Raw genomic sequence first — 27,064 nt, 5'->3', positions numbered from 1 at the left:
CAGAGACAATTTACATGTAGATACACTCCGTAGCAAAATGGAGTTGCTGAGTGGAAAAACAAGCACATTGCAGAGATAGCATGAGCATTGATTGCAGAGAAGAATATGCCACATAGCTATTGGGCTGAGACATGGAGTGGCAGACTATGTCATAAGAGAAAGTGTAGTTGGTACATCACATAAAGGCAAAGAGAAAGTGGTTAAGCCTCTTGGTATGCCTGATATTTCTGTAGGGCATTCTTTTGTTGATGGAGAGTCTAGTGGCTCGGAGATGAGCCTTGATGAGGAGCTTGGGATTCTAGCACAATGAGGACACCTGGTGTGAAGAAGGCTATGGAAGCCATGAATGCAAAGATATGAAGATTTAGAAGAGCCAAAAACCTTGTGCAAAGGTTGACTTATGATGGTTATGTGATGGAAAAAGTTATGCAGGTTGTAGAACCCACATGTTTTGATGAGGCTATTAGAAATGTGTGTTGGGAGAAAGCTATGGATGAGGAGATGGATGAATTGTATGGAAATGAGGCTTGGGATTTGGTGCCATTGCCTAAAGACAAGAAAGCTATTGGTTGTAAGTGGGTGTATAAGGTGAAACATAACAGTGATGGTAGCATAAGCAGGTACAAGGCTAGATTGGTAGCAAAAGGATATGCGCAGAAACATGGGATTGATTATGAGGAGACATTTGCCCCGGGGTTGCAAGGTGGCTGCACAGCTAAAGGCTGATTTTTATATCAGATGGATGTAAAAAATGTGTTCTTTCATGGTGACTTGCAAGAAGAAGTGTATATGGATCAGCCACCTGGTTTTGAGGATACAGGTCACTCGGAGTATGGACATGGCAGATGCAGATCACTCTTTGTATGTGCGCAAGAGTGATAAGGGTATTGTGATCATCACCATCTATGTAGATGATCTTATTGTTGCTAGGGGTGACAACTTGGATGAGATTGAGCATGTGATCATCACCATCTATGTAGATGATCTTATTGCTGGGGATGACAACTTGGATGAGATTGAGCATGTGAAAAGTCTTCTCAAAAGGAAGTTTGAGATGAAGGATTTGGGAGATGTGCACTACTTTTTGGGAATTGAGGTCATTCGTACACATGATGGTATTTGACTATCACAGAGACAGTATGTATTGGACATTTTGTCAATGTATGGGATGGCTGATTGTAAATCAATCTCGGTTCCATTAGATCAAAATGGCAAGCTTAGTGCGGATAAAAGTTATGTGTTGGAGGATCCCACTATGTACAGGAAGATTATGGAGAGTTTGATCTACGTCATGATCAACATGCCTGATTTGAGTTACACTGTTGGCTTAGAGAGCCAATTTAGGCAGGTTCCATGCAAACCACATCTTGATAGTGTGCGATGCACACTTCAATTTTTGAGGGTCATTGTTGATTATGCATTGTTTTATGCAGCAGATGCACCATTGGAGCTATATGGGTACACATATGCAGATTGGGAAGGTAGCATCTCAGACAGGAGATCTACCAATGGATTTATGTTTTCATTGGAGAGTGATGTTGTGACATGGAGAAGCAAGAAGCAACCCACAGTTACCTTGTCGAGTACAGAGGCAGAGTACAAAGGAGCTGCGGTGGGAGTGTGTGAGGTAGCCTGGCTATGCAAGCTAATTTTTGCTGACAATCTTAGTAGTATACAGGTTGTCAGAAACCCAGTTTTCCATGCCGAATGAAACACATTGAAGTACATTACCACCTCATTAGGGAGAGAGTCTTGGCACGTGACATCGACTTGGCCTATGTCAGCACATAGGATCAGATCGCTGACATCTTCACGAAGGCCTTGGGAGATGAGAAGCTCCATAGATTTTGAGATATGCTTGGAGTTCACGAGCTGAGTTGAGCTTGAGGAGGAGTGTTGAGATGTCAAGCTCAACATGAGCTGACACTTACGAGGTGCCTGCATGACCATTCGATATTTACATCACTGGCAGGTTTGGTAGCTCGCCATCGACATATCTTTGCTAGAGATTCTACAGCTAGACTACACTGACTAGTCCACACCTACCCACTCCACTTAGCGTGTTCACATTATGGACTGCTTATATATACTCTATTATGTGTGCTAGTCACTTTATCTTCTTCGTAGACCTCTTTTTTTGTGTGAAGAATAAGAAGAATTTACAGCCTCTCATCTTGTGTGTTCTCTTCTAAGGTTGTGTGTGTGTGTGCTTTGCAAGAGCTCAAGCTCTCTTCTCCCCTGCATCTTTTCATAAAAGCCAATTTCTCTTGTTTGTAACTCATTCTCCCATTTGTGCAATAGAAGTGGAGTGTTCTCTCTCGTTTGTAACTCATTCTCCCATTTGTGCAATAGAAGTGGAGTGTTCTCTCTCCCTCTCTCTTTCAACTCTAGTCTAGCATGTGTGGTGTGCTTAGGGTTAGGGTTTGGGAGTAGTGCTAATCACTTGTTCTCTCTTACTTACTCCTGCTTCTTCTCTCCCTCTTTCTCGAGTGATTAGGTTATCACCGCAATCATCTTCCGTGAATATCCCACATGATTTTTGTGAGAGAGGTTGCACCACCCGTTAGATTAGCAACCGCCTCGATGTGACAACAATGATTACGGGAGGATAGCGGCTACGATGGAGCTCTTGAGCATAGCTCGAGCTCGGTAGAAACCACCATCGTTCACTCACAAAGCCACGACCATTGACTCCCAAAGCCATGGCCGTTCACTCCCTAAGCCATGACTATTCACTCACAAAGCCACGGCATGTTTGTTTACTCACAAAGTTATGGCACAGTCATTCACTCACAAAGCCACAGCCGTTCACTCACTAAGCCATGGTCGTTCAGTCCCAAAACCATGGCTGTCGCTCACTAAGCCACGATCGTTCACTCCTAAAGCGATGACCGTTCACTCTTAAAGCCATGGCCATTCACTTCTAAGCCTCTGCGGCCATTCACTCCTAAAGTGTACGGGTGTACGCTCCCGAATTTTTTTTTAATTTTCAAAATTTCTAAGTCTTTAGAGGTGCTTATTAAGGTCAACCTCCCTGACTCACTAGGGTGGTTTTTACACACACGAAACACCTAAAACAACCTACGATCAAGGAAAAAGAGAGCCAAAACTTCTTTTTTGGGTTTGTGCACGCACTATTGAAGTTTTTCTAAGCCTCAATGCACACCATGGACACCTTTTGGTCATGGTTGCATGCCCCGTATGCCTCCATTACATTGGTTGGCACCCCGGCCATTATACATTTACATGTGGCTACCATGCCAAATACGTTTGGCCATGAGGGCGAAACAATTTATGAAGCGCCCTCATCTAGTGGTGCACCTCCATACATACACCCCGATGTGAATAGACACCCCAAGCACATACACGTACCTCCTTCTAAAACCACATGCCTATTCCCACCCCCACCCACGTACCACCTCCCCTTGATCCCCCAATTGACATTGCAAGCTTAGCATAAGGTATAGGGAGGGAAAGTGGCACAACAATTACACTCATCTCACAGATATCACATACACAGCCAATGTGGATGAAAATTTTAAACTTATGCCAAAATTCCATGGAGTTGGAGACCTCATATCCACTTCGAGGTCTTTAACCATATCTATCATGCATTTGAAAATTTTGATGATGCAACAAAGTCCATCTCTTTGGACTCAGCCTTGAAGGCAAGGCGGTGCAATGGTTCCAATCCTTGTTGGAACCTCGGCACAAAGGCACTTTCAAAGCAGTGAGAGAGGCCTTCACTCTTGTATTTGCACCCTACAAGCCCAAATGGAGCCTCATAATCCACTTGTTCCAATTGGAACAAAAACCTTAGGAGACCTTATGCGACTACATCGCATACATTAAGTACATGACTATATCGCAGACATTAAGAACCTCAATTCGCGTCGTTGAGGAGAAAGGGAAAAATTGAGTGAAGAGCACTTAATGGATTGTTTCCTCTTGGGCTAGCACAATTCAAGGCTTCACGACCACATGTTGGTGAAGGAGCCCTCCACCTTTGATCAAGCATGCAAATGGGCAATCTTTCTCGATGACAACATGTGAGAAAACCATTCCACACAATTGGCCACCGAGCCAATGATAACCTAAAGCTCATTTGTAACATTACCCTCATCTCCTCCTGGGCGCACCATGCATTACTAGTGGCACCACCCCCAACTAACCGCTCACACATAGCACCACCATGGCCTTCTATAGTGCCCATCTTTCCATTCCAACCATTACCTCTCAAGGCAAACCCCATTGTGATTAAGGAAAGATCCAAACATGGTCCATTGCTAAGCCCATGGAGCCTCTGTACTTCGACACCCTTGAGGCACCCATAACACATCATATTCCTTTGCATGTGCCTCACATGGACCCTAAACCCATTGTGCACATCATAGGTGCACCCACATGGAAACCATTTCTTCAATGTTTTCTCTGCCATGGATCCCATCGAGTGGCTGAACGCCCTCAGAAGAAAAGCCTGCCAATGACACCACAATGTCATGGCTGTGGAATGGGCCATTACTTCAAGGATTGGCCTTCACAATCAGTTTCCCACTCCACAGTCAAAGGCATGCAATCCCGCAATGTGTTGCTGTGATAAGCATTCAACATGGGAAGATATCCACTGTCCCATTGAATGTGGTCACACGGTTACATGCCAAACTCAAGGAGGCCAATAAACCAAAGTAGTCTAGAACCTTAGCTCTACTGAATGTGCCCCATCCAAAAAGAAACAACGCTCTAAGCACATTGGCCAAGGTGAAGATTGGGTTACCATCTACCGTATTTTCTCAACTAAGACCACATCCTCCTCCTCCTCCTCCAGGAGTGATGATCGTGCCAAAATGCCACTCCCCCAAGCAACCCCACAAAAACTAACCAAATGACAAAAGTGGCTGGCCGCATATCCCAATCCCATCCTCAAGAAGAATGTCTTTAGGAGGCCCAAGCACTGGTAGAGCACAACTAGGCTCAACTCAAAGAACCGCCTATTTTTTTGACCTTTGAACCAATACCTAAGTACGTGCAATCCCCCATATTTACTCGATATCCGAGAAAAGAACCTGAACTTCCACACTAGGTCACAAGTAAGAGCCCTAGCTTATGCCCGAGTCTAAGGAAGATCCGTTCGCCAACATGACGTTGAAAAATGAAGACCTTGCCCCACCTATGCCTCCTAATCCTCCATTGCCTTTTCCACATGTAACCAAACACCAAGACCAAATCCCACGTTCACGTTGAACAAATCGATGTGGCACAAAGTCTGACAAAGACTCACAAGGTGCCCACACAAAATTTGCTGAGGTATTTTATCTTCCTAAAATCTGGCCTGGTGATCGTCATGTAGATCAAGCTTCTACTATGCATCTATACATAGTAGGATCCTCCAAAATCTCTCCTGAATCTGTACTCAACTTGCCATTCTGATCCAATGGCACTGAGATAGGCTTACAGCCCTGTCATACCATACTTGGACAACATGTCCAAGCCATACTGTCTCTATAGTAATCCAATACCATGTGGTGACCTAATCACCTCAATGCCCAAGAAATATATGAGCTCCCCCAGATCCTTCATCTCAAACTTTTATCTAAGTAAGATCTTCACATCAAAGATCTCTGCATCATTGTCCCCCGTAATGATCAAGTCATCTACATAGATGACAACAAGCACAACCCCTCTATCACCGTGTCTCACATGTAGCGAGAAATCTGCATTGGCTACATGAAAGCCAATAGTGACAAGATATTCAGAAATCTTGTCAGACCATGCTCTTGGTACTTGTTTTAAGCCATACAAGGCTTTCTTCAACTTGCAAACATGCTCGGGGTGACTCACATCCTCATAACTAGGTGGCTACAACATATACACCTCTTCCTGCAAATCCCCATGCAAGAATGCATTCTTTACATCCATCTGATGTAATGACCATTGCTTTGACGTAGCCACTGCTATCACAACTCTCACTGTTGCCATCTTGGCAACTGGGCTGAAAGTTTCCTCATAATCAATGCCATATGTCTGCGCATATCCTTTGGCTACTAATCTAGCCTTGTACCTGCTTATGCTTCCATCACTGTTATGTTTTACTTTGTACACCCACTTGCATCCAATGGCTTTCTTGCCTTCAATCCCAAGTTTCATTTCCATATAGTGCATCCATCTCCTCATCCATAGCTTTCTCCCAACACACATTTCCAATAGCCTCATCAATGCATGTGGGCTCTACAACCTGCATAACTTTTGCCATGTATGCATAGTGATGTGCCACATAACCATCATAGGTAAACCTCTGCACAGGATTCTTCAGTCTCCCAGATCTTCGCAGTTTTGCATTCATGGCTTCCATAGCCTTCTTTACACACCAGGTGTTCTCATAGCTGGTATCCCAAGCTCCTCATCATCAAGGCTCCTCTCTGAGAGCCACTAGACTCTCCATCAACATGAGAATGCCCTGCAGAAATGTCAGGCATACTAAGGGGCTCAATCACTTTCTCTTTGCCTTTATGTGATGTACTAATTTGTTTTGCTGCAATTTCCCATTTTGCATGTCAACCTGCTTCTTATAACAATCTGCCTGCAATGTCCAGGCTTACCACAATAAAAGCATTCACGTGTATCATTATACTGCCTTTGCCAATTTCCACGACCTCTTTGACTCCCTCTGCCTCTGAATTGGCCTCTTCCACTTGCGTGTTGTTGTTGTTGTGAATTCTGGGACTATTGTTATTGCTGCTGTTGGCCATAATTCTGATTACCTGCTCAGCCACCTCCTTGGCCGCGTCCACAGCCTCCTCTACCTCGTCCTCTTCTTGAACTTGTGTAGAAGGCCTGTTGTTGTTATGAACTGTTTTTATTTTGTGAAGGCTGTTGGTCTTCACCCAAGCTCTTCTCTTCTATAATCAACATAGACACCAAATCTGTGAAATCGGAAATGTTTTCCCGATCTAAATAGACGTCTTGAATGCCTTGTATTGTGGCCCGAGACCACGTAGACAGACTTCCACCTTGTCATCATCATCTACTGAAATGCCAATAGATGCAAGGGATTCCACAATACCCTTGATCTTCAATGCATAGTCATTCACAGACGTACTCTTTTTCTCCATAGTATGAAGTTCATTCTTCAACTGTATCTTTCGTGCCTTGGTATTTGTTTCATACCAAGGTGTCCCATGCCTCCTTGGGGGACTTGGCATCCTGCATGTGCCCAATCATGGTGTCCTGTATACTGATAGAGAGCCAATACATAACTTTTCTGGCTCCTTGGTTCCAATCCTTGAACTCTTTCACATCTGCAGAGCAGCAGCAGTCGGATTGATCTCCGGTATCTCCGATGCCTCTTCATGCTCACCTTCTATATAGTCCCAACAATAACCCTTTCCCATCTGGAAATTCGTCAACCTGAACCTCTAAGCATGGAAGTTGTTCTTATCAAGCTTCTCAGCAACAATCTGGTTTATGCCATCATTTAGCATCTTGCCAGACACACAAATTTACCAAAAACAGCACTCTGGTGGTTTGTCCTGCACAAACTGCTGTATTTTCCACAGCGGTACTGTATTACACTCAAATGTTACAGCCAGTGACCTCAATGTGCATACATACACCCAATGGCAAACTGTTGACCTCCTTGCAGCACACACAGTTGGCAGTTCTTAAAACAGAGTTCTGCAGACAATCGATGACTTGCCCGTCTCGCAGTGCTCGAAATCGCCTGCTTTATGAAAAACAGAGGTCGTAACGCACCTGAAATGCATTTTCGGCCTGAAAAATAGCATTCGATAAGACAATTATAGTTGCCCTATAGCTTTACTCCCGTGAAGAAAGCTCCTCAATCAGAGATCGTTTGCCAGTGCCTCCCGTACAGCTCCCGACAAGGGTGTAGTTGTTAACCTATGAAACGGACATTGAGACGTACTATGTTTTACGTCATTAATTCAAATATTCTGAGTCATGGGCCGGGCTTGTCGGCACCATATGTTAAGGATAAAGGGATTGGGTGATCGCCGATGAGAGGCGCACCTTGAATATAAGTAGGATAAGGGTTAGGATCGGCCGACCATGTATGGGCGCCCAAGTGTGAACGGCCAAGTCACCTATAAGAGTCAAATGTAACCCTAAAATCCTCATTCTCATGTGTTGAATACAAGAGTGCTCTTGCCTTATCTCCTTGGTTTCCTTCTCCTGCGTGTGAGAGAGAGAGAGTGAGAGAGCGATCGAGCACTGTGTAGTGGCACGACGACGGCGAGGTGGTAGAGCGGTGTGACGACGGCTCCTCCTTCACAGCTGCGAAGTGGGAATCCTTCACGGTGGCGGTTAGAGCGGTGAGTGACACACCCTTGCATTCTGTTTGAGCTTGCTTTCCTAGTTGTATGCTTGTAGCCAGTCGTGGCTCGCATACGGTGTTCGGCAAGTCCCCAGCTACGACCTGTGCGACAAAAGCGCACATTTTTGGCGCCGCTGCCGGGGAGTTGCCTTGCACCAAGCTCTAGTTTGCAGCTCGGGCTGCTGCGTGAAGTTTAATTTACACTGTAGGAAAGCGACTGTGTGTTTATTGTTGAGGTGTTTTCGTGTTTTGCAAGCTGTTTCTGTAATTTGTCTTCTGTATTTCTGTTTCTTTTGTTATTTTTTCGCTCCGCGTGTGGGCGTGCGTTCTGTTATCTGGTTTTTTGCGTGCGAGGGGGAATTTCTGAATCCCCAGCAGACCTGTGCTGTGTGCGAACTGCGCCGCGGCCAAGGCTGAACCCTACAAAGAAACCCTAGAAAACTTATCTAAAAAAAACTAATTGTGAAAAAAAAATAAAAATAAAAAATAAAAAAATTATTTTAATTTCAAAGAAAAAACCAAACGTGTGGAGAGGAAAGATTTTTTAATTGGAGAAAAAAATTTTGAAAAGAAAAACCCCCAATTGACCCCGACCCCGGTCTCAATCTTTTGATATATATATATAGATAGGAGAGTGAGCCTCCATAGCTTTCTTTCAAGTGAGAGCTTATGGGAAGTTGTGCCCTATATGTAGCCCACCCCCCAAGGAGTAAAGTGAGCATGTGGGATAAAGCCCTCACCCTTTCCTCCACAAGTAAATAGGCTTTCGTCCCTTCCCCCACAAGGAAACAGACTGTTTTGAGGACTACAGGAGCTCTGGATAGGTGAACACGGTGCTGTAAAGCATACTAGGACCCTTTGAACGATACGCTCGTTTCGAGCTATCACACACCCTAGTCCAGGTTCGACCATAAGTAAGGGGGTCAAAAACGGGTTAAAAACAATCTAAAAACAAGTAAAAACAGGGTGCAAAATACCCAAGAAACCACTTGTGTGGGCTTCAAGGGTAGTTACCAATGCACGTAGGGTACCCACGTCACATGCATCTACGCTCTGGTCGGGTACTAGAGCCTAAACCACTAGAAAGTGTTTCGGTTTACGCAGGCTCACACCATCCCTCCACGTTAGCATCTTGGCCTTCCGCTGGGACCCAAGGAAGTGCAACCCAAGATCCACGAATAGTGGATAGTGACTCGTCCTCTGACTCAGAAGCCATGGAAGGGCACCCTACCAAGAACCCTGAGGAAACAAGCCAAAACATGCCAGTTTGGGCCCCACAACCTGGATCTAGCATGTTTAGTCGTCTAATAGAGACCTTTAGTAGAGCTACACTCTTGGAACATGCGACAAGCGAAGTAAATGAAGGAGGAGGGGTAGTGGATTTGCCATTCACATCTCATGTGGACCCTACCCTCCCAAAGAGTGTCCATGTGGATATTCTACCCACTTCGTTTAATGAGGGCCCTACTGAGCTACCACCTTCCGACGCGCCTCCTAAAGTAGAGGTCCCTAGAAGTCAATCCATAAGAAGTGACATTGTGTCCACTTCAAGAGAACCGTTTGGCACACCAAGTCTGGATGGGATATTTCTCAATGAAAATTGGGAATATGATCTACACACAGAGACTCTAACTGACCTATACACGGGCTACACATACCATGTAGGTTGGTTAGAAGTCCTACGATCTACATCTAGCGCCACTAATCTAGAGGAGCAACAACAAATGATATGTGGGGTTATTCATAGAATTATCCAAATTGAGAGGCAAAATAGGGGAGTGAACTTAGGTTCCACTGGCCCTATGAGATTTTTGGATATAGGCAAGGCCAAACAACCAACCCTATCACAATTGGAGACTCCCTCGCGGTGAGTCCCATAGACCCTTCATATGTTGTTTCGCCTGGAGTCTCAATGCAGGTTGAGCCCACGAGCAGTAACTTTAGCTTCCCAACCTTGGCTCAACTTTCCATTAAGGAATCCACAATGCCTACCCCAATGATGAGCATAACGGAAAGTGCACCTGTTACCGCTGTAGTTAGTACGACGCCGCTACCTAGTGGAACAGTACATACAACAGTGCGTGCCAGTGCCTATCAACCATATGTACCTATCGCTACTCATGCTCATGTAGCTCCTACGCCTCTTAGTATGCCAATGGCGTATGCTCCACGACCGCCTTATCACAACCCTTATCCAAGAGGAGCTAGGCCTAGTCACATATCATATCCTACGTCATTTGCCAACATACCTAGACCAACGCCAACTCCTATCAGCCAGGCTATCCCAGAAGTGCCTCCACCAGCTATGCCTGCTCACCTAGGTGATCTCGCAGCGTTTGCTCAGACGATCGGACGATCTATTGCAGAAAACATGCAGGGCATGCCTGAGAGAGAACCTAGAAGCAAGGCAGTACAAGTGGCAAAGCTCACTCAGAACTTCAGTGGTAACGAGGATGTTAGGAAGCACATTGAAGTCTTCGAACACGTGTGTGATTCCTTGGAAGAGCACAATGAGCTGCATAAGTGTAAAGCCTTAGGCTTAACCTTGAGTGGGAAGGCCGGAGATTGGTATCGGACCTTAAGGGTTGAAGAGCGCACTCACTACCCCACTCTCAAGAGATTGTTCTTGAAAGAATACATACGTGAGGGTGTGCTTTGGGGAGTAGCATCTCAACTCCAAAAAGCTGAACGTGAGGAAGGGGAGTCAGTGAGAGACTTTATAAGTCGATTGAAGCATCTAAATTCTCGCTGCACTCCCGATGAGCGCTTCAATAATAACCAACTGCTCGATAGATTCATCCGAGGATTGCGCCACGAGGACATATACAATGGCCTAGTCATTAGAGGTCTTACAACGTGGGAAGCAGTCACTGCCAATGCAATCCAGTTAGAAGACAACTTGATGATTGCAGGTAAAAAGGTGTCTTTGGAGACAAAATCCGTTAGTTCGCAAGTATCTGGGCACGAGCCAATGACAGTGAAACCTATTGCCAAGGAGCCCAAGATATCTGAAATGTCAGTGACCAACCTTACTAAGGCTCTCCAAGAATACTTTAGGGGTAATCGAGCTCCTAGAATAGCCATATGTACCCAAGGAGAGAGCAACAATGGTGTTCGGTGTGCTTAGGACCACATAGCACGAGTGAATGTCCCACATTCAAAGTCAAATTCAATGGGAATTGCAATGCATGTGGGTGGTAAGTACGGCCATCAATCTAAGGATTGCCTAGTACTTAAGCGAATGTTGGAAAATCAGGCACACCACTAGCCTGGTCAAACACACCTCAAGTACCCGCGCTAATGCATGCACAACCTGTCGAGCAACCGTCACAGCACATAGTTCCAAGGAATCCGAATGTAGTCGAGTCTGTGCCATTACCACCGCCAGTGCTAGGACCACAACCTCCACATCCAAGGATTACCCTTGTAAACCAGATGGGTTGTGAGTCACAAAGTGCGTGTGGGGATTATGAAGAGGAGATAGACCCCACTGTTTCATATGGGATTGATACGTTTGAAATGATTCCCCAGTACTACATGGAGGATCATTTCGGGAAAGTCAAGCCTGTATATCAAGCGGCTGCTCTCGCCACCAACCTCACAAGAGGCCAAAACCTTAATACCTTGGCAAGGAGACCACCTCTTCAATGCTACGATTGTGGTGGACCGCATCGTGTAGTGGAGTGCCCTAATAGGCTATAGAAGATCGCTACTCAGATGCAACCAAATCAAGGGAGCACATTGAGAATGCCGGTACTTACATGTAATCGTTGTGGCCTAGATCATTTGATTGCTCAATGTCCACATAATCCTAATGCACCCAAGATTACGCCATTGAATTTGGTTGAGGTCACCAACCAAGCACGAGGAACCACACCTGTTGTACCCGCGAATGTAGTTACACGGTCAATGCTTCAAAATCAAAACTACATTCTTGAAGAGAGGGATACTGCATCAATCGCTCAGGCAAAGAAACAGAAAATACGGTGGAAGAGATCGCTTAATGCCACGAGCTCCAAGCCCAGTTCAAAGACCAACATAGGGATAGGAGACGACCCCGTGTATATGAATGATCCTGAAGATGATTCTGATTCAATAGAAACCATGGGGACCAAAGCCACTACCTAAAGGGAGGAACCCATTTGGGAGCTCAATGAAGGAGAATCAAGCGAGTACATAAATCAGGGGAAACAGAAGGAAACTTCCTCAGCCCCACAACCAAGTCAGTTAATGCCCTCTCGACTACCCAAACTGACTGAGACTCCCCAAGACAAGCCACGTGGGCCGAAAACCCTCAATAAAAAGATTGGAACTTACCCAAACCCAGTTGAGAAGATTGAACAAGTGCAACACTTAAGGGGTTTGGTGGAAGAAACATAAAGAGAACTGGAGCCAAACCCGAGAAAAATCAAAATTCCAGACACAATGTTTCCTACGCAAGTTCAGCCTCACAAGAACCATAAACCGTTAGCTATACCTAGTATCATTCGGGAAGAAAGTGAGGATAGGACATCAGGAAGTGGGCAAACGCCCTTTTTGCTTGAAAGAATGTTTAGTGAGGGAATGCCTGACCCCATCGAAGAGGAAGTGATTCCATCTTCACCAGTCCCTAGTCAAGGGGCGATGTCTCGAAGAGTACCGTTGAATGTGTCTAAGCTAATGGATTTCATGTCCTCTGAAATCAGAACCACGATCATATCCAAATTATACGGAGATCCTGAGCTATTCTTAGCTCTTTGGGCATTTCTCAATGGAGAACTAAAGGCGGGGCTACCACAATTTGCAAATATGGATAGACCCGACACGCTTCAAGATGAGGAGGAACATTGGGATCTACAACCCAACCTAGATGAAAACTCGGTCGTGGAAATACCTGTTAACAAGTTGGGACAGTACTTTGAAGGGGACGAATCTAATGCAACCCTCCCCATTACTACCAAGGGATTAACTCTAAAGGGAATCCTTGATGGTGGTGCTGGCGTGAGCATTGTGACTAAAAACTGTTGGGAATCTATGGGGAGACCTCACCTCGAAGTCACAAACATAGTGGTTAAGATGGCAAACGGAACTATTGCTAAACCTATTGGAATGTTAAGGGACCTTAAGATCAAGGTTCTGGGGTACAAGGTAAGAGATACCTTCATTGTAATGGATTTCTCCAAGCATCCTATGTCATATCAAATGATCTTAGGACGTCCTTTCATGAGGGAAGCACAAATGGTGCATGACTGGTCGAAAAACCATGTCTACCTACAATTCCAGGACTCTGTCATTCGAGTTGATCTTGAGAATGGTCGTGCGCATCCTTTAGGAAGCAAGGCTATCATCGATAATCGACGGATACCACTGTTCACTCCGCCCCATTAAGGTATTGCTATACATGCAAAAAAGAGACTGATGATGGGAAAGATTCTCCTTATATGGACGTCCTACCGGGTATGACTAAGTCGGATAACGTGGATTGGGTACACCTAGTGGCAACCATAGACACATGGGAAAATAGAGGCACAAGTTGGGTAACACCTGAGGGGCAAGATATGCCATCGCTAGTGCCAATAAACATGATAGGTGTTATGTACTTGACTCCTGATGGCAAGAAAGTGGCAAACTCAACTGATAGTAGCGAAGACTCTGACCAATGTAACTCTGAGTATGAATCTCAAGAACAAACCGACCGTGAGCCTGATGGGGGGAATGAATCAAATATTCACCCAAATGTGGAAGCAATGTGCTCAAGGCCTAGGACGGTGACCTCCTGCAGTTCATCCGAAAGTGAGGGGGACACAAGTGAAAATCGACCAAGTGAGTTCGAATCTGACAGAAACAAAAATCAAAAACTTGGTAAGAAAAAAATGAGACATAAGTGCCAACGCTATTGAGCTAATGTACGCACTGCAACAAACAAGGAGAGATCCACCCGCAGAATGGCTTAGTTATGTAGGAGCTATTGACGCTCATCGAAAGTTAGCGGATAATTGGGGACAATACCTCCAAAGTGTCATGTGGTGTATTCCGCAACCTCATGACGTCGCCCAATTAGAAATCGAAGAGAAGCCGAAACTAAGTCGTACTGCAAGAAGGCGGCAAAACCAAGAGTTAGCTCAGCAACAAAAGGAGGTGGAATTGAAAGAAAAAAGCCTAGTACAACAAGAACCAGTAGACTTACACCCCGCACCCGAGCATTTCAAATCGTTTACCACAGGGGAACGTAAAGTGGTCTACACAAAAGCTCAACGAACGCCTACCAATGGGAGTAGTGGTGTCTACGATGGCCCTGCGGTAGTTAAGGAGATAGACTTAGCAGATCCGGGTGAGGAGTCTAAACCAGTTCACCAAGGCGGAAGAAGCTGCACTTATGAAGATTCTTAAGGAATTCAAGGACATATTTGCCTGGACATATCATGATATGAAGGGTGTTCCACCCTCGGTGGTGCAACACACGATTCCAATGATTAGCACTGCTTAACCAGTCCAACAATGTCCCTACCCAATGAATCCTAAGTACGCAAAGATTGTACAAGAGGAAATTGAAAAGCTTGTAAAATGTGGATTCATATATCCTATTGAGCACTCAGAATGGGTTTCTCCGATAGTCATCGTACCAAAGAAGAATGGGAAACTCAGAGTGTGCATTAATCTCAAAAAGGTTAATGCAGCCACCAGAAGGGATCATTACCCCTTGCCATATTCTGAACATGTGCTTGAAAGAGTGGCAGGCAAGGAGGCATATAGATTTTTAGATGGGTACTCGGGTTACAATTAGATCACAATTGCAGTCGAGGACCAAGCTAAAATAGCATTTATCACGGAGTTTGGAGTGTTTGCCTTTCGCGTCATGGCTTTTGGCTTGACCAATGCACCTGCAACATTCCAACGATTGATAAACACGGCCTTTAAGGAATATCTAAGGGACTTCTGTGAAGCTTTCTTAGATGATCTTTGTGTTCATTCCTCTTGGGACGAGCACCTAATGTGTTTACGAAAAATATTTGAAAGGTGTAGATTATATCGCATCTCATTGAATCCTTTCAAATGCCAATTCTGGGTTAAACACGGAGTTATCTTAGGGCATATAGTGTCCAAAAATGGGATTTCCACTGACGAGAGTAAAATCAAGGTCATTTTGGAATTGCCCCCACCCACCAACTATAAGGGAGTCCAACTATTTATGGGCCACGTTGGTTATTATCGAAGGTTTATTCTATTCTTCGCCGAGATAGCTCGACCATTATATAAGCTTCTCATCGAGTTTATTTGGACCGAAGAATGTGACCGTGCCTATGAGCTATTAAAGAAGGCCTTAGCGAGTGCTCCAATCTTGCGAATGCCTAACTGGGATTTAATCTTCCATGTGCATATTGATGCATCAAACTTTGCTATTGGGTGTGTGTTAACTCAACCTGGAGAACACAAGCTAGACTACCCCATTAACTTTGCCAGTCGTCGCCAGTTGAACGATGCAGAGATGAACTACACCACTACGGAGCGAGAAGGGTTGGCAATGATATATGCAGTAAGGAAATTTCGTTATTACCTCCTTGCCACCAAGTTTGTTTTCTATGTGGATCATCAAGCATTGTTGTATCTGGTAAATAAACCATGCTCCACAAGAAGAATCACACGATGGTTATTGATTCTTCTTGAGTTTGATTTCACTGCTGTTGTGAGACCTGGCAAAAAACATGTTATGGCTGATCATTTGTCTCGCATACCTAATGGTGAGGCTCCTACACACGGGTTGATGATGACTTACCTGACACTTCCCTGTTCATGGTGGAGACAATGCCTGAATGGAGTGAGAAGATTGTTAACTTTTTGGTTAATGGCTTTCCACCCAAGGAGCTTCGTAAAGATCTAGCTCGAAGGTTGATCAAGGAATGCGAACCTTATTGCCTGATAGCCGGGACTCTTTATAAAAGAGCAAAGGATGACGTTCTTAGGCGTTGTGCTCGAGAGGATGAGTATCTATACATTTTGCAAGAGGCACATATGGGCATAGCCGTGGTCACTTCTCAGGAGACTTAACTGCGCGAAAGATCTTACAATCAGGGTATTCGTGGCTCACTATGTTCCAAGATGCATCACTCTTTGTGAAGGGTTGCGATGAATGCCAACGATACAAGAAACCCCAACGGAAAGATCAGATGCCCCTACATCCAATCAAAGTAAACCAACCATTTGAAAAGTGGGGTTTAGACTTTGTAGGTCCAATTAGCCCAGCGGCCCGAAACACACAATCTCGCTATATTATTGTGGCCACTGACTATATGACCAAATGGGCTGAAGCGAAAGCAACACGTAAGGCAGATGCAAGGACAATAGCCAAGTTCCTCTTTGAAAATATAATCACACACTTCGGTTGTCCTTTTGAACTTGTGAGCAACAATGGTACGCATTTTATAAATGAAGTGATTAAGGAGCTCACAACAAATTTCATGATATCCCATCATAAATCTACTCCTTACTATCCGCAAGCGAATGGCCAAGCCGAGAGTACCAACAAGACCTTAATCTCTGTTTTGACAAAGACAATTGAAGCTCATCGCACGGATTGGGATCTAAAGCTTACGACAGCTTTATGGGCCTATCGTACTGTGTACAAAGTGGCTCACACCATTCAAAATGGTATATGGCCAAGAAGCAGTCATGCCGTGGGAATTTGTCATTCCTAGTCTTCGTGTTGCTACTCAAGAGAGGGTTGGGATGGTAATCCCTTAGTAGAGCGTCTGTATATTCTTAAGCGGCTAAACGAAGAAAGACAATTGGCTGTATACAATGCCCTTGTGGAGAAGGATAGAAGGAAAAAATGGTTTGATCGTCACCTGAAGGACAAGGACATCAAGGTTGGGGATAAAGTCCTGATGTATGGAGTGCGTAACGAAAAGAAGAAGCTCAAATATGCTAGTAAGGGACCGTATAGAGTATGTGAAATTACCCCGCAAGGTACCATCAGAGTGGAAACTCTCGATGGAGTTGAAACCATTGGATTCCTTAATGGGAGTAAATTCAAAAGATACTATGACCCCCTAAGCCAAGAGGAGTTATATGCAATCCATCAAAAGAAGGCAGCTAAAGAACAAGTTGAGCTTAAGAAAATACAAGCGAGAGTTGAAGCCAAAGAACGTCAACAGCGTGCTAGGCGCCAACGAGAAGCCAACTTGGGAATTGCGCAAGTATTTTTCGAGGAGGCAGAGGAAGATTCACTCGAATCTGACCCACCTCTAAGATACCCAATTGACTTACAGAGTCCTTATTTACGGGGAGGTGCTGTATAATGCATTATTGGATACAGGAGCTCAACACAATTTGCTATCATATGACATGTGGTGTCAACTTGGAAACCACCTTTATCCAAGAGTGCTATCCAAGTTCAAGGAATCAACAAGAAGAAAACCCCTGTCTCAGGAATTCTGCACACTCCGGTTGCCTATGACAAGGGGACCGTAATTCAAAGTTTTTTGGTTATGCCTGCGGGTACCATGGAAGGGACTGTAAACTTAGGGCGTAAATGGATGATGGCCACCAAGTGCAATATCGATTGGGCAACCAGACGAGTCACAACGCAAGAACCAACACTAGGTCTGACCGCTCAAAATCTCGCTCCTAAGCCATCGACTCTGGACAAAATGCTGGGATAACGAAAAATCACAAAGTCCAATAGCAAAACCATCTTGGATTGTTCGCCACCCATCTAACGCTTCAGCGCCAAGAGTGGAAACAAACAGGGTGGTCTCCAAGGTTCCGCTTTCTATGCCAAAGAGTACATACAAATGGGTCCCAAAAGCATCGTTGACAGCTACTTCCCCTGCTCAATCTCGTTTAGACAAGAAGCCTCGTAGGAAGAAAACAGCTACCCACCCGAGAAAGGGCAATGTAACATCACGATGGATCCCTAAAAAATTATTAGTAGCCCAAGGGTACTACAAGGGGAATGACCAGATTTGGGTCCCTAAACATAAGATGAATCCCTCTACATCACCTGTAAAACCTTGCAAACCAAATGTTGCCACGCCAACAACAATTCAAGACCGTGGTAAGGGAAAGGTAACAGAGTGCTCCGTACCACTTCTTCCAGAGTTAGTTTGGATTCCCAAACGATATCGATCATTACCACCTAGCTCAGGAAGGAGAGAGCCACATGAAGCTTCTAGCTCCTCATGCCGGGCACACGCTGATATAGAAGTTTCTACATGCTCTACACCTACTCTTGTCAACACCCAACAAAAGACCGATGAGTCTACGTCTCCCCTTGTAATAGTATCGTCGGAAACCATTTCCTCCATTCGTCAATGGGAGCGTACACTAACATCTCTGCAATTGGATGTGGCCACAAGGGTCATAAAAAGCTATCTGCCCACATCACAACCTATGACCTGCTGGACAAATTGGTTCCAAGAGGCTGCAACATCATTGCAGAAAATATGATCTACCCAAGGAAAGGGGGAGCATGTACTCACGCTCGACATTCTATTGCTTCCTCCCTAACCTTCTCCCCTGACCATGTAATTGCCAAATTCAAGGGGATGTATATATATAGCTTCATACACAGAAGAGAAAAGAAAAGAAAAGCAAAAAATAGTAAAAAGAGCAAGAGCACGTTAAGAATAGAAATATCCGTATATACAATCAAGAACTAGATTGACCTGTCATAAACCTACTGATGCTATATCTGTGTTTGCAGATATGGCAGATGCACGATCATCATACACTTCATCCACTCCTACCTTTGGTGAGAGGTATCATCTGTACCTTTCTCAGATATTCCACATGTGCTATCCTATGATTGAAACTGAATGGGATCATATAGATGTACTAGTCAGAGAGGAAAATGTTGAGGAATTAGAATGGCTAATTTGCCTATTGACCATGACTGACCCCTACTCCGTAGAGGACATATCCCCGATAGCCCAATGCTTTCCTTTTCCATAAGATGACTATCCTCGCATGGTTACATTCTTGATGAGTTTATGTGGATGGGAAAATGAAAAGGAAATATCTGACAATGATGAATGGACGGATGAAACTCATGGCACTACTGAGGTTGACTTTATTTATTTGGATGATGCGGATAGAGGCTTAGCCTTAGGGCTAGAGCTAGGACTCTACAACATCCTCTTACCGTATCCTCAGTAGTAGTGTGGTGACTGGTAGGTAGGTTAGTGTTTTCAAGTTTTTTCTAGTTTGGATTCCTTAAACGAGTCTTTAATTTTTCACACTGATGTTCCTCTCGAGGTATAGTGCTTGTTAGTTGATTGTACAGGTTGAAAAGTTTGAGGTGGGTTCGCTTTCAAGTCCTAAAATAGCCGCAACGCTCATACATAAATATCTAATCAAACTGCGGGCATTTCTCTCATCGAATCAAGGAGATCTCCAAAATACAGGTGTAATTCTTCCATACCCACTCTCTTTCGTTTTTACTGTTCAATTAATTGCATAAACTATAATGCATGACCACATGGAAATTATCAATGTACTACTTAGTTTTTGAAGTTGCTTGCATGCTAGTGTAAATCATTAATGAGCTTAACTTTATTGAAAATATTCCTAGGCAGCATGACGTCTTTAGTTAACCTTGGAATATGATTGTCTTAGGTGTAGGGTCAAACCATCTTAATGTTTGACACCTGGCCATGTGTGTGTTGACCTCTAGGACATAGCTATTACCCCTTTGTCGAAAGGATGCAAGACAAATTATAGTTCAGGAGCGAAGATCAAAAGAAATAGATTAAAAAAAAAAGCCTACAATAAATGGCAATACAAGTCTATGATGTGCCTTAATGTTGGCCTATCGCCTTATTGATACTTGGTAGGCGAGGAGTATTCTACTCCAGACCGATGCCTTGGCTGGTAGGGGGTAGCCTTGCCTAAGGTGAACTAATAGATTCCTGGATAATGCCTTGTGTTAAACATGGTACCAGGATCGATGTTAGTTTTGCCTTAGGAAGGTTGCCATTGTGTGTAAAAATTGTCACGTGCATTTAAAAAAAAAAAGGCAAAAGGCTCCTGTAACTCTAATGTTTCTTGTGTCCCTAGACTCGTGGTATTAACTTGTTCTTAGAGTAGACACAGTGTGGTCATTTGTTTATTTATTAAGCTTGGTTATTTTCCTTGACTTAGGCCAGTTATAAACCTTGATTAACCTTTGACACCTTGCTAACTCTTGATTTACTTTCAATAATTATTAAACTCATGTTAATTTGCTACACTAGCTCATTCATGTGACTGTTGAGATATCGAGCTCGTCTAGTGAGGCGGTGGCCACCCACTGATGACCCGCCTGGGGGATAGGCCCCACACTTACACCACTGGCATGGTTGGTGAGATCTTGGGTGATACGCGGCCAGTGGGATGACAGGCTGTGTGACAGCCATTCTAGAGACTGGCATAGTTATAGCGCCAGCTCATTTAGTCGGGTTCACACTATAGAGAACCCGTGTATGTATTTGGTTGAGTACCTTTCATATTGTGTGTACTCTTATTCTTGTATATGGTGTGTTGAGTGTTGAGTAGAGAAGAAGAAGATTTTCAGCCTCTCACCTTGTGTGTTCTCTATTAGGGTTTTGTGAGTGTGTGTGTGTGCTTGCAAGAGCTCAAGCTCTCTTCCCCCCTGCATCTTTTCATGGTATCAGAGCCTGGTTCGTGCTAAGGGCTGAGCTGCAACAAGCAAGAGAACCACAGGAAGTGGTACGAGGGTAAGAGCTTCAACTACTCTTCCCTATTTGTGTTGGTGACTACACCCTTGTCGGGAGCTCTACGGGAGGCACTGGCAACGATCTCTGATTGAGGAGCTTTCTTCGCGGGAGTAAAGCTATAGGGCAACTATACTGTCCTATCAGACGACATATTCTGGGCCGAAAACGCGTTTCAGGCACATCTGGACCTCCGTTTTTCAAAAGCAGGCGATTTCGAGCACTGCGGGTAAGTCATTGATTCTCTGCAGAACTCTGTTTTAAGAACTGCAGAAAGAGAGATTGACTATGCAGACACTGTGGGTGCTGCAAAGAGGTCTACATTTGCCATTGGGTGTATGTATGCACATTGAGGTCACTGGTTGTGACATTTGAGTGGACTGCGGTACCGCTGTGCAGAAAATACAGCAGTTGTGCAGGAAAAACCAGAGTGCAGTTTCTGGTAAAATTGTGTGTTTGGCAAGATGTCTAATGATGGCATAACACAGATTGTGGGGCTGAGAAGCTGGATAAGAATAACTTCCATGCTTGGAGGTTTAGGTTGACAAATTTCCTGATGGGAAAAGGCTATTGGGACTACATAGAAGGTGAGCATGAAGAGGCACCGGAGATACCGGATATAAATCCGACTGCTGCAGATGTGAAAGAGTTTAAAGACTGGAACCAAGGAGCCAGGAAAGTAATGTATTGGCTTTCCATTAGTATACAGGACACCATGATTGGGCACATTTAGGATGCCAAGTCCCCCAAGGAGGCGTGGGACACCTTGGTAAAGCTTTATGAAACAAATACCAAGGCACTTAAGATACAGTTGAAGAATGAACTTCATACTGTGGAGAAAAAGAGCATGTCTGTGAATGACTATGCGTTGAAGATAAAGGGCATTGTGGAATCCCTTGCATCTATTGGTGTGTCAGTAGATGATGATGACAAGGTGGAAGTCTGTCTACGTGGTCTCGAGCCACAATACAAGGCGTTTAAGACGTCTATTCAGACTCGGAAAAACATTCCCAACTTTACAGATTTGGTGAAGAGAAGAACTTGGGTGAAGACCAACAGTCTTCACAAAGCAAAAACAGTTCAGAGCAACAGGCCTTCTACACGAGTTCAGGAAGAGGACGAGGTAGAGGAGGCCGTGGACGCGGTCAAGGAGGTGGCCGAATAGGTAATCAGAATTATGGCCAGCAGCAGCAACAACAACAACAGTCCCAGAATCAACAACAACAACAACACACAGGTGGAAGAGGCAAATTCAGAGGCAGGGGGAGTCAAAGAGGCCGTGGAAATTGGCAAAGGCAATATAATGATGCACGTGAATGCTATTATTGTGGTAAGCCTGGACATGTGCAGGCAGAATGTTATAAGAAGCAGGCTGACATGCAAAATGGGAAAGTGCAGGAAAACAACTATGCATCCTCAAGCAGAAATAATGAGGATAATGAAAGGTTGTTTGCTATGCAGCATGTCGTGAATGCCATGTCTGAAAATGTTGATGCAGCACAAAAAGATAATGTATGGTATGTGGATTCAGGTGCTTCGAACCACATGACAAGTCATGGGGAGTGGTTCAAGGAGATGAAAAACTCGGAAAGACCAGGTTTTGTGGAAACAGGGAATGACACTGCTCATCCAATTGCCCATGTTGGAGATGTGCTATTGTCTATGCAGGATGGCAAAGTGAAGTACCTTGTAGATGTACTTCATGTACCGAACATAACAAAGAATCTGGTTTCAGTTGGCCAGATGATTGAGCAGGGTTTGCAGGTTCGGTTTAACCCTGGTGGTTGTTATGTTGAAGACTTTAAAGACAAGTGCAGGTTGGTTGCAAAAGGCAAGAGAGTGGGCAGAATGTTTACGTTGGATGTAGACATGCGTGAGATGAGTGCTGCGATGTTTGCAAATGGTTCAAGAATTGTTGCAGACACAGACATTTGGCATAAAAGGATTGGACATGTAAATGTGCAGAGATTGAAGTCTATGTAGACAAAAGGAATTGTGACAGGGCTGCCAAAATTTAAAGTGGAAGGTATGCAGAAAATATGTGAAGCATGCCAATTTGGGAAGCAAACAAAGCATGTGTTTCCACGTAACAGATATGTGAGCAGAAATGCACTAGATGTGCATTCAGATGTATGGGGTCCTACGAAGACCATATCTATGGGAGGCTGCAGGTATTATGTGACTTTCATTGATGACCACACAAGGAAAGTGTGGGTATATTTCATGAAGGAGAAGAGTGAGGTGTTCACTCACTTTCAGAATTTCAGAGTTTTGGTTGAAAAGCAAACAGGGAAATATGTAAAGTGCCTAAGGTCAGATGGAGGGGGAGAGTACTTCTCCAATGAGTTCTCTGAATTTTTGAAGAAGAATGGTATTTGGAGACAGTTTACATGTAGATACAATCCGCAGCAAAATGGAGTTGCTGAGCGGAAAAACAGGCACATTGCTGAGATTGCGCGAGCATTGATGGAAGAGAAGAATATGCCGCATTGCTATTAGGCTGAGGCTGTTTCTATAGCTATATACATCATGAACAGGACTCCAACTGCAGCCATACACGATTTAACTCCAGAGGAAAAGTTTACTGACAGAAAACTAGATTTGTCTCATCTGGATGCATTGCATATGTGCATGTGCCAGATGAGCTGAGAACTAAGCTGGATCCAAAAGCTGAAAAATGTGTGTTTATTGGATACTCCCTTGAGCAAAAGGGATACAGGTGTTATAACCCTGCTACACGTGAGTTGAGGGTAAGCAGGGATGTTGTCTTTGATGAGATGAGCAGCTGGTATGCTGCTGAAAAAGAAGCAATTGGGGCTGATGTGAGTGGGAGTGTGGTTGCACAGAATGCAGGTCAGCAATCACAGTCTTTGAGTGGACCAGGAGAGTCCTCATCTAGTGGGTCTATTGATAGACCATGGAGTGGTAGGCTGCGTCATAATACCAGCCCTGCAAATGTGATTACTACATCACGTAAAGGAAAAGAGAAAGTGGTTGAGCCCCTTTGTATGCCTGACATTTCTGCAGGGCATTCTCATGTTGATGGAGAGTCTAGTGGCTCAGATATGAGCCTTGATGAGGAGCTTGGGATCCCAGCTATGAGAACACCTGGTGTAAAGAAAGCTATGGAAGCCATGAATGAAAAGTTGCGAAGATTTGGGAGAGTGAAGAACCCTGTGCAGAGATTTACATATGATGGTTATGTGGCACATCACTATGCATATATGGCAAAGGTTGTGCAGGTTGTAGAGCCCACATGCATTAATGAGACTGTTGGAAATGTGTGTTGGGAGAAAGCTATGGATGAGGAGATGGATGCACTATATGGAAATGAAACTTGGGATTTAGTGCAATTGCCTGAAGGCAAGAAAGCCATTTGATGCAAGTGGGTGTACAAAGTTAAACATAACAGTGATGGAAGCATAAACAGGTACAAGGCTAGATTGGTAGCCAAAGGATATGCGCAGACATATGGCATTGATTATGAGGAAACTTTCAGCCCAGTTGCCAAGATGGCAACGGTGAGAGTTGTGATAGCAGTGGCTGTGTCAAAGCAATGGTCTTTACATCAGATGGATGTAAACAATGCATTCTTGCATGGGGATTTGCAAGAAGAGGTGTATATGTTGCAGCCACCTGGTTATGAGGATGTGGGTCACCCCGAGCATGTTTGCAGGTTGAAGAAAGCCTTGTATGGCTTAAAGCAAGCACCAAGAGCATGGTCTGACAAGATTTCTGAATATCTTGTCACTATTGGCTTTCATGTAGCCAATGCAGATTTCTCGCTGTATGTGAGACATGGTGATAGAGGAGTTGTGCTTGTTGTCATCTATGTAGATGACTTGATCATTACGGGGGACCATGATGCAGAGGTCTTTGATATAAAGATCTTGCTTAGACAGAAGTTCGAGATGAAGGATCTGGGGGAGCTCAGATATTTCTTGGGCATTGAGGTGATTAGGTCACCACATGGTATTGGATTACTGCAGAGACAGTATGGCTTGGACATGTTGTCCACGTATGGTATGATAGGCTGTAAGCCTATTTCTGTGCCATTGGATCAGAATGGCAAGTTGAGTGCAGATTCAGGAGAGATCTTGGAGGATCCTACTATGTATAGGCACATAGTAGGAAGCTTGATCTATATGACGATCACCAGACCAGATTTGAGCTATGCTGTTGGGTTGGTGAGTCAGTTTATGCAGGTTCCACGGAAATCGCATTTGGATGCAGTGAGACGCATACTGAGGTATGTGAAGTCTACTTTGCATTGTGGACTATTCTATGAGACTGGGACAGAGATATGTGTACATGGGTACACAGATGCTGATTGGGCTGGTAGTATCTCAGACAGAAGATCTACTAGTGGATTCATGTTTTCTTTGGGGAGTGCTGCTGTGACTTGGAGTAGCAAGAAGCAGCCTACGGTTGCTCTATCGAGTACAGAGGCCGAGTACAGAGGAGCTGCTATGGCAGCATGTGAGGTAGCTTGGTTGAGAAAGCTACTTGCAGATTTGGGTCTATCTGTGGATAGACAAGTGTCATTTTCTGTGACAACCTTAGCAGTATACAGTTGGCCAGGAACCCAGTATTTCATGCTCGTACGAAGCATATAGAGGTCCACTACCACTTCGTCAGAGAGAAGGTCTTGGCAGGAGACCTTGACCTTGTTTATGTTAGCACAGAGGATCAGGTAGCTGACATCTTCACCAAAGCATTGGGTACAGAGAAGCTCCGCAGATTCAGGGCTTCGCTTGGTGTACATGAGATGGAGTTGAGCTCGAGGGGGAGTGTTGAGATATCGAGCTCGTCTAGTGAGGCGGTGGCCACTGATGACCCGCCTGGGGGATAGGCCCCACACTTACACCACTGGCATGGTTGGTGAGATCTTGGGTGATACGCGGCCAGTGGGATGACAGGCTGTGTGACAGCCATTCTAGAGACTGGCATAGTTATAGCGCTAGCTCATTTAGTCGGGTTCACACTATAGAGAACCCGTGTATGTATTTGGTTGAGTACCTTTCATATTGTGTGTACTCTTATTCTTGTATATTGTGTGTTGAGTGTTGAGTAGAGAAGAAGAAGATTTTCAGCCTCTCACCTTGTGTGTTCTCTATTAGGGTTTTGTGAGTATGTGTGTGTGCTTGCAAGAGCTCAAGCTCTCTTCCCCCCTGCATCTTTTCAGTGACCCCTTAAACTAAGTCTCATAGCAACATCCATTGTGGTCTAACATGCTTGAATTTGTACACTTTATATCTTTTGAATTCCAGCATACTTTCACTCTACTTCCCTGTTTTGCAGACGGTCTACCACAACAACCCTATCGAGCTTACCATACCATAGCTTTCGAGGACGGAATCTACATCAGGAAGGGGGGCATGTTAACCTATGACGGACATTGAGACGTACTATATTTTACGTCATTAATTCAAATATTCTGAGTCATGGGCCAGGCTTGTCGGCACCATATGTTAAGGATGAAGGGATTGGGTATCGCCGATGAGAGGCGCACCTTGAATATCAGTAGGATAAGGGTTAGGAAAAAATTGGTAAATGAAGAGATTGGGTGATCGCCGATGCGAGGCGCACCTTGAATATCAGTAGGATAAGGAATTTTCTTTCACAGAGTATGGCGCCCAAGTGTGAACGGCCAAGTCACCTATAAGAGTCAAATGTAACCCTAAAATCCTCATTCTCATGTGTTGAATACAAGAGTGCTCTTGCCTTATCTCCTTGGTTTCCTTCTCCTGCGTGAGAGAGAGAGAGAGAGAGAGAGAGAGAGAGAGAGAGAGAGAACGATCGAGCACTGTGTAGCGGCACAGCGGCGGCGAGGCGGTAGAGCGGCGACGGTAGCTCCTCCTTCACGGCTGCGACGCGGGAATCCTTCACGACGGCAGTTAGAGCGGTGAGTGACACACCCTTGCATTCTGTTTGAGCTTGCTTTCCTGGTTGTATGCTTGTAGCCAGTCGTGGCTCGCATACGGTGTTCGGCAATCCCCAGCTACGACCTGTGCGGCAAAAGCGCACAGTAGTCGCCAACACAAAT

Source organism: Cibotium barometz, chromosome 38 (assembly GCF_041138505.1).
Source record: "Cibotium barometz isolate CiBa-2024 chromosome 38, ASM4113850v1, whole genome shotgun sequence".
NCBI classification, from domain to species: Eukaryota; Viridiplantae; Streptophyta; class Polypodiopsida; order Cyatheales; family Cibotiaceae; genus Cibotium; species Cibotium barometz.
Note: the sequence above shows the minus strand (reverse complement) of the source record.